The sequence below is a fragment of the Danio rerio genome, chromosome 8 (assembly GCF_052040795.2).
Source record: "Danio rerio strain M-AB ecotype USA chromosome 8, GRCz13ab, whole genome shotgun sequence".
Classification (NCBI taxonomy): Eukaryota; Metazoa; Chordata; class Actinopteri; order Cypriniformes; family Danionidae; genus Danio; species Danio rerio.
The window spans coordinates 30613930-30621512 of record NC_141028.1 but is presented as its reverse complement, the minus strand read 5'-3'; the positions used below and the strand labels follow the sequence as shown (position 1 = coordinate 30621512).

The window sequence follows — 7583 nt, the reverse complement described above, 5'->3', positions numbered from 1 at the left end:
TGTATTTAAATGATGATGGTCCAGGATCAACATTAGTGAATTTACACTGTATTTAAATGATGATGGTCCAGGATCAACATTAGTGAATTTACACTTTATTTAAATGATGATGGTCCAGGATCAACATTAGTGAATTTAAATGATGATGGTCCAGTATCAACATTAGTGAATTTACACTTTATTTTAATGATGATGGTCCAGGATCAACATTAGTGAATTTACACTTTATTTAAATGATGATGGTCCAGGATCAACATTAGTAAATTTACACTTTATTTAAATGATGATGGTCCAGGATCAACAATAGTAAATTTACACTTTATTCAAATGATGATGGTCCAGGATCAACATCAGTGAATTTACACTTTATTTAAATGATGATGGTCCAGGATCAACATTAGTAAATTTACACTGTATTTAAATGATGATGGTCCAGGATCAACATTAGTGAATTTACACTGTAGTTAAATGATGATGGTCCAGGATCAACATTAGTAAATTTACACTGTATTTAAATTATGATGGTCCAGGATCAACATTAGTGAATTTACACTGTATTTAAATTATCATGGTCCAGGATCAACATTAGCTAATTTACACTTTATTTAAATGATGATGGTCCAGGATCAACATTAGTGAATTTACACTTTATTTAAATGATGATGGTCCAGGATCAACATTAGTAAATTTACAATGTATTTAAATGATGATGGTCCAGGATCAACATTAGTAAATTTACACTGTATTTAAATGATGATGGTCCAGGATCAACATTAGTGAATTTACACTTTATTTAAATGATGATGGTCCAGGATCAACATTAGTAAATTTACACTGTATTTAAATGATGATGGTCCAGGATCAACATTAGTAAATTTACACTGTATTTAAATGATGATGGTCCAGGATCAACATTAGTAAATTTACACTGTATTTAAATGATAATGGTCCAGGATCAACATTAGTAAATTAACACTGTATTTAAATGATGATGGTCCAGGATCAACATTAGTAAATTTACACTGTATTTAAATGATGACGGTCCAGGATCAACATTAGTAAATTTACACTGTATTTAAATGATGACGGTCCAGGATCAACATTAGTAAATTTACACTGTATTTAAATGATAATGGTCCAGGATCAACATTAGTAAATTTACACTGTATTTAAATGATGATGGTCCAGGATCAACATTAGTGAATTTACACTTTATTTAAATGATGATGGTCCAGGATCAACATTAGTGAATTTATACTTTATTTATATGGTGATGGTCCAGGATCAACATTAGTGAATTTACACTGTATTTATATCATCATGGTCCAGGATCAACATTAGTGAATTTACACTGTATTTAAATGATGATGGTCCAGGATCAACATTAGCGAATTTACACTTTATTTAAATGATTATGGTCCAGGATCAACATTAGTAAATTTACACTGTATTTAAATGATGATGGTCCAGGATCAACATTAGTGAATTTACACTTTATTTAAATGATGATGGTCCAGGATCAACATTAGTGAATTTACACTGTATTTAAATGATGATGGTCCAGGATCAACATTAGTAAATTTACACTGTATTTAAATGATGATGGTCCAAAATCAACATTAGTAAATTTACACTGTATTTAAATGATGATGGTCCAGGATCAACATTAGTAAATTTACACTGTATTTAAATGATGATGGTCCAGGATCAACATTAGTGAATTTACACTGTATTTAAATGATGATGGTCCAGGATCAACATTAGTAAATTTACACTGTATTTAAATGATGATGGTCCAGGATCAACATTAGTGAATTTACACTGTATTTAAATGATGATGGTCCAGGATCAACATTAGTAAATTTACACTATTAGTAAATTTAAACTGTATTTAAATTATGATGATCCAGGATCAACATTAGTGAATTTACACTGCATTTAAATTATGATGGTCCAGGATCAAGATTAGTAAATATACACTGTATTTAAATGATGATGGTCAAGGATCAACATTAGTAAATTTACACTGTATTTAAATGATGATGGTCCAGGATCAACATTAGTAAATTTACACTTTATTTAAATGATGATGGTCCAGGATCAACATTAGTGAATTTACACTTTATTTAAATGATGATGGTCCAGGACCAACATTAGTAAATTTACACTTTATTTAAATGATGATGGTCCAGGATCAACATTAGTAAATTTACACTGTATTTAAATTATGATGGTCCAGGATCAACATTAGTAAATTTACAATGTATTTAAATGATGATGGTCCAGGATCAACATTAGTGAATTTACACTGTATTTAAATGATGATGGTCCAGGATCAACATTAGTGAATTTACACTGTATTTAAATGATGATGGTCCAGAATCAACATTAGTGAATTTACACTGTATTTAAATGATGATGGTCCAGAATCAACATTAGTGAATTTACACTGTATTTAAATGATGATGGTCCAGGATCAACATTAGTAAATTTACACTTTATTTAAATGATGATGGTCCAGGATCAACATTAGTGAATTTACACTTTATTTAAATGATGATGGTCCAGGATCAACATTAGTAAATTTACACTGTATTTAAATGATGATGGTCCAGGATCAACATTAGTGAATTTACACTGTATTTAAATGATGATGGTCCAGAATCAACATTAGTGAATTTACACTGTATTTAAATGATGATGGTCCAGAATCAACATTAGTGAATTTACACTGTATTTAAATGATGATGGTCCAGGATCAACATTAGTAAATTTACACTTTATTTAAATGATGATGGTCCAGGATCAACATTAGTGAATTTACACTTTATTTAAATGATGATGGTCCAGGATCAACATTAGTAAATTTACACTGTATTTAAATGATGATGGTCCAGGATCAACATTAGTGAATTTACACTGTATTTAAATGATGATGGTCCAGGATCAACATCAGTGAATTTACATTTTATTTAAATGATGATGGTCCAGGATCAACATTAGTGAATTTACACTGTATTTAAATGATGATGGTCCAGGATCAACATTAGTAAATTTACACTGTATTTAAATGATGATGGTCCAGGATCAACATTAGTAAATTAACACTGTATTTAAATGATGATGGTCCAGGATCAACATTAGTAAATTTACACTGTATTTAAATGATGACGGTCCAGGATCAACATTAGTAAATTTACACTGTATTTAAATGATGATGGTCCAGGATCAACATTAGTAAATTTACACTGTATTTAAATGATGATGGTCCAGGATCAACATTAGTAAATTTACACTGTATTTAAATGATGATGGTCCAGGATCAACATTAGTGAATTTACACTGTATTTAAACGATGATGGTCCAGGATCAACATTAGTGAATTTACACTGTATTTAAATGATGATGGTCCAGGATCAACATTAGTAAATTTACACTGTATTTAAATGATGATGGTCCAGGATCAACATTAGTAAATTTACACTGTATTTAAATGACAATGGTCCAGGATCAACATTAGTAAATTTACACTGTATTTAAATGATGATGGTCCAGGATCAACATTAGTAAATTTACACCTATTTAAATGATGATGGTCCAGGATCAACATTAGTGAATTTACACTTTATTTAAATGATGATGGTCCAGGATCAACATTAGTAAATTTACACTGTATTTAAATGATGATGGTCCAGGATCAACATTAGTAAATTTACACTGTATTTAAATGATGATGGTCCAGGATCAACATTAGTGAATTTACACTTTATTTAAATTATCATGGTCCAGGATCAACATTAGTAAACTTACACTGTATTTAAATGATGATGGTCCAGGATCAACATTAGTAAATTTACACTTTATTCAAATGATGATGGTCCAGGATCAACATTAGGAAATTTACACTTTATTTAAATGATGATGGTCCAGGATCAACATTAGTGAATTTACTTTTTATGTAAATGATAATGGTCCAGGATCAACATTAGTAAATTTACACTGTATTTAAATGATGATGGTCCAGGATCAACATTAGTAAATTTACACTGTATTTAAATGATGATGGTCCAGGATTAACATTAGTAAATTTACACTGTTTTTAAATTATGATGGTCCAGGATCAACATTAGTGAATTTACACTTTATTTAAATGATGATGGTCCAGGATCAACATTAGTGAATTTACACTGTATTTAAATGATGATGGTCCAGGATCAACATTAGTGAATTTACACTGTATTTAAATGATGATGGTCCAGGATCAACATTAGTAAATTTACACTGTTTTTAAATTATGACGGTCCAGGATCAACATTAGTAAATTTACACTATATTCAAATGATGATGGTCCAGGATCAACATTAGTGAATTTACACTGTATTTAAATGATGATGGTCCAGGATCAACATTAGTAAATTTACACTGTATTTAAATTATGAGGGTCCAGGATCAACATTAGTGAATTTACACTGTATTTAAATGATGATGGTCCAGGATCAACATTAGTGAATTTACACTGTATTTAAATGATGATGGTCCAGGATCAACATTAGTGAATTTACACTGTATTTAAATTATGATGGTCCAGAATCAACATTAGTAAATTTACACTTTATTCAAATGATGATGGTCCAGGATCAACATTTGTGAATTTACACTTTATTTAAATGATGATGGTCCAGAATCAACATTAGTAAATTTACACTTTATTTAAATGATGATGGTCCAGGATCAACATTAGTAAATTTACACTGTATTCAAATGATGATGGTCCAGGATCAACATTAGTGAATTTACACTGTATTTAAATGATGATGGTCCAGGATCAACATTAGTAAATTTACACTGTATTTAAATTATGAGGGTCCGGGATCAACATTAGTAAATTTACACTTTATTTAAATTATGATGGTCCAGGATCAACATTAGTAAATTTACACTGTAATTAAATGATGATGGTCCAGAATCAACATTAGTGAATTTACACTGTATTTAAATGATGATGGTCCAGAATCAACATTAGTGAATTTACACTGTATTTAAATGATGATGGTCCAGGATCAACATTAGTAAATTTACACTGTTTTTAAATGATGATGGTCCAGGATCAACATTAGTAAATTTACACTGTATTTAAATGATGATGGTCCAGGATCAACATTAGTAAATTTACACTGTTTTTAAATGATGATGGTCCAGGATCAACATTAGTAAATTTACACTGTATTTAAATGATGATGGTCCAGGATTAACATTAGTAAATTTACACTGTATTTAAATGATGATGGTCCAGGATCAACATTAGTAAATTTACACTGTATTTAAATGATGATGGTCCAGGATCAACATTAGTAAATTTACACTGTATTTAAATGATGATGGTCCAGGATCAACATTAGTAAATTTACACTGTATTTAAATGATGATGGTCCAGGATCAACATTAGTAAATTTACACTGTATTTAAATGATGATGGTCCAGGATCAACATTAGTAAATTTACACTGTATTTAAATGATGATGGTCCAGGATCAACATTAGTGAATTTACACTGTATTTAAATGATGATGGTCTAGGATCAACATTAGTGAATTTACACTGTATTTAAATGGTCATGGTCCAGAATCTACATTAGTGAATTTACACTGTACTTAAATGATCATGGTCCAGGATCAACATTAGTAAATTTACACTGTATTTAAATGATGATGGTCCAGAATCAACATTAGTGAATTTACACTGTGTTTAAATGATGATGGTCCAGGATCAACATTAGTAAATTTACACTGTATTTAAATGATGATGGTCCAGGATCAACATTAGTGAATTTACACTTTATTTAAATGATGATGGTCCAGGACCAACATTAGTAAATTTACACTGTATTTAAATGATGATGGTCCAGGATCAACATTAGTAAATTTACACTGTTTTTAAATGATGATGGTCCAGGATCAACATTAGTGAATTTACACTGTTTTTAAATGATGATGGTCCAGGATCAACATTAGTAAATTTACACTGTATTTAAATGAAGATGGTCCAGGATCAACATTAGTGAATTTACACTTTATTTAAATGATGATGGTCCAGGATCAACATTAGTAAATTTACACTCAATTTAAACGATGATGGTCCAGGATCAACATTAGGAAATTTACACTTTATTTAAATGATGATGGTCCAGGATCAACATTAGTGAATTTACTTTTTATGTAAATGATAATGGTCCAGGATCAACATTAGTAAATTTACACTGTATTTAAATGATGATGGTCCAGGATCAACATTAGTAAATTTACACTGTATTTAAATGATGATGGTCCAGGATTAACATTAGTAAATTTACACTGTTTTTAAATTATGATGGTCCAGGATCAACATTAGTGAATTTACACTTTATTTAAATGATGATGGTCCAGGATCAACATTAGTGAATTTACACTGTATTTAAATGATGATGGTCCAGGATCAACATTAGTGAATTTACACTGTATTTAAATGATGATGGTCCAGGATCAACATTAGTGAATTTACACTGTATTTAAATGATGATGGTCCAGGATCAACATTAGTAAATTTACACTGTATTTAAATTATGAGGGTCCGGGATCAACATTAGTAAATTTACACTTTATTTAAATTATGATGGTCCAGGATCAACATTAGTAAATTTACACTGTAATTAAATGATGATGGTCCAGAATCAACATTAGTGAATTTACACTGTATTTAAATGATGATGGTCCAGGATCAACATTAGTAAATTTACACTGTTTTTAAATGATGATGGTCCAGGATCAACATTAGTAAATTTACACTGTATTTAAATTATCATGGTCCAGGATCAACATTAGTAAATTTACACTGTTTTTAAATGATGATGGTCCAGGATCAACATTAGTAAATTTACACTGTATTTAAATGATGATGGTCCAGGATTAACATTAGTAAATTTACACTGTATTTAAATGATGATGGTCCAGGATCAACATTAGTAAATTTACACTGTATTTAAATGATGATGGTCCAGGATCAACATTAGTAAATTTACACTGTATTTAAATGATGATGGTCCAGGATCAACATTAGTAAATTTACACTGTATTTAAATGATGATGGTCCAGGATCAACATTAGTAAATTTACACTGTATTTAAATGATGATGGTCCAGGATCAACATTAGTAAATTTACACTGTATTTAAATGATGATGGTCCAGGATCAACATTAGTGAATTTACACTGTATTTAAATGATGATGGTCTAGGATCAACATTAGTGAATTTACACTGTATTTAAATGGTCATGGTCCAGAATCTACATTAGTGAATTTACACTGTACTTAAATGATCATGGTCCAGGATCAACATTAGTAAATTTACACTGTATTTAAATGATGATGGTCCAGAATCAACATTAGTGAATTTACTTTTTATGTAAATGATAATGGTCCAGGATCAACATTAGTAAATTTACACTGTTTTTAAATTATGATGGTCCAGGATCAACATTAGTGAATTTACACTTTATTTAAATGATGATGGTCCAGGATCAACATTAGTGAATTTACACTGTATTTAAAT

General features: G+C 29.9%; 1 long non-coding RNA gene across 1 annotated transcript; it reads left to right on the top strand.

Annotated features, from left to right (window-relative positions):
- The first annotated feature begins 2343 nt into the window (after window positions 1-2343).
- LOC147835663 (uncharacterized) lies at window positions 2344-7312 on the top strand. Its single transcript, XR_015498055.1, has 3 exons — window positions 2344-2485; window positions 3896-4834; window positions 6763-7312. It is a non-coding gene; the product is annotated as an uncharacterized LOC147835663 (long non-coding RNA).
- Window positions 7313-7583: the final 271 nt, after the last annotated feature.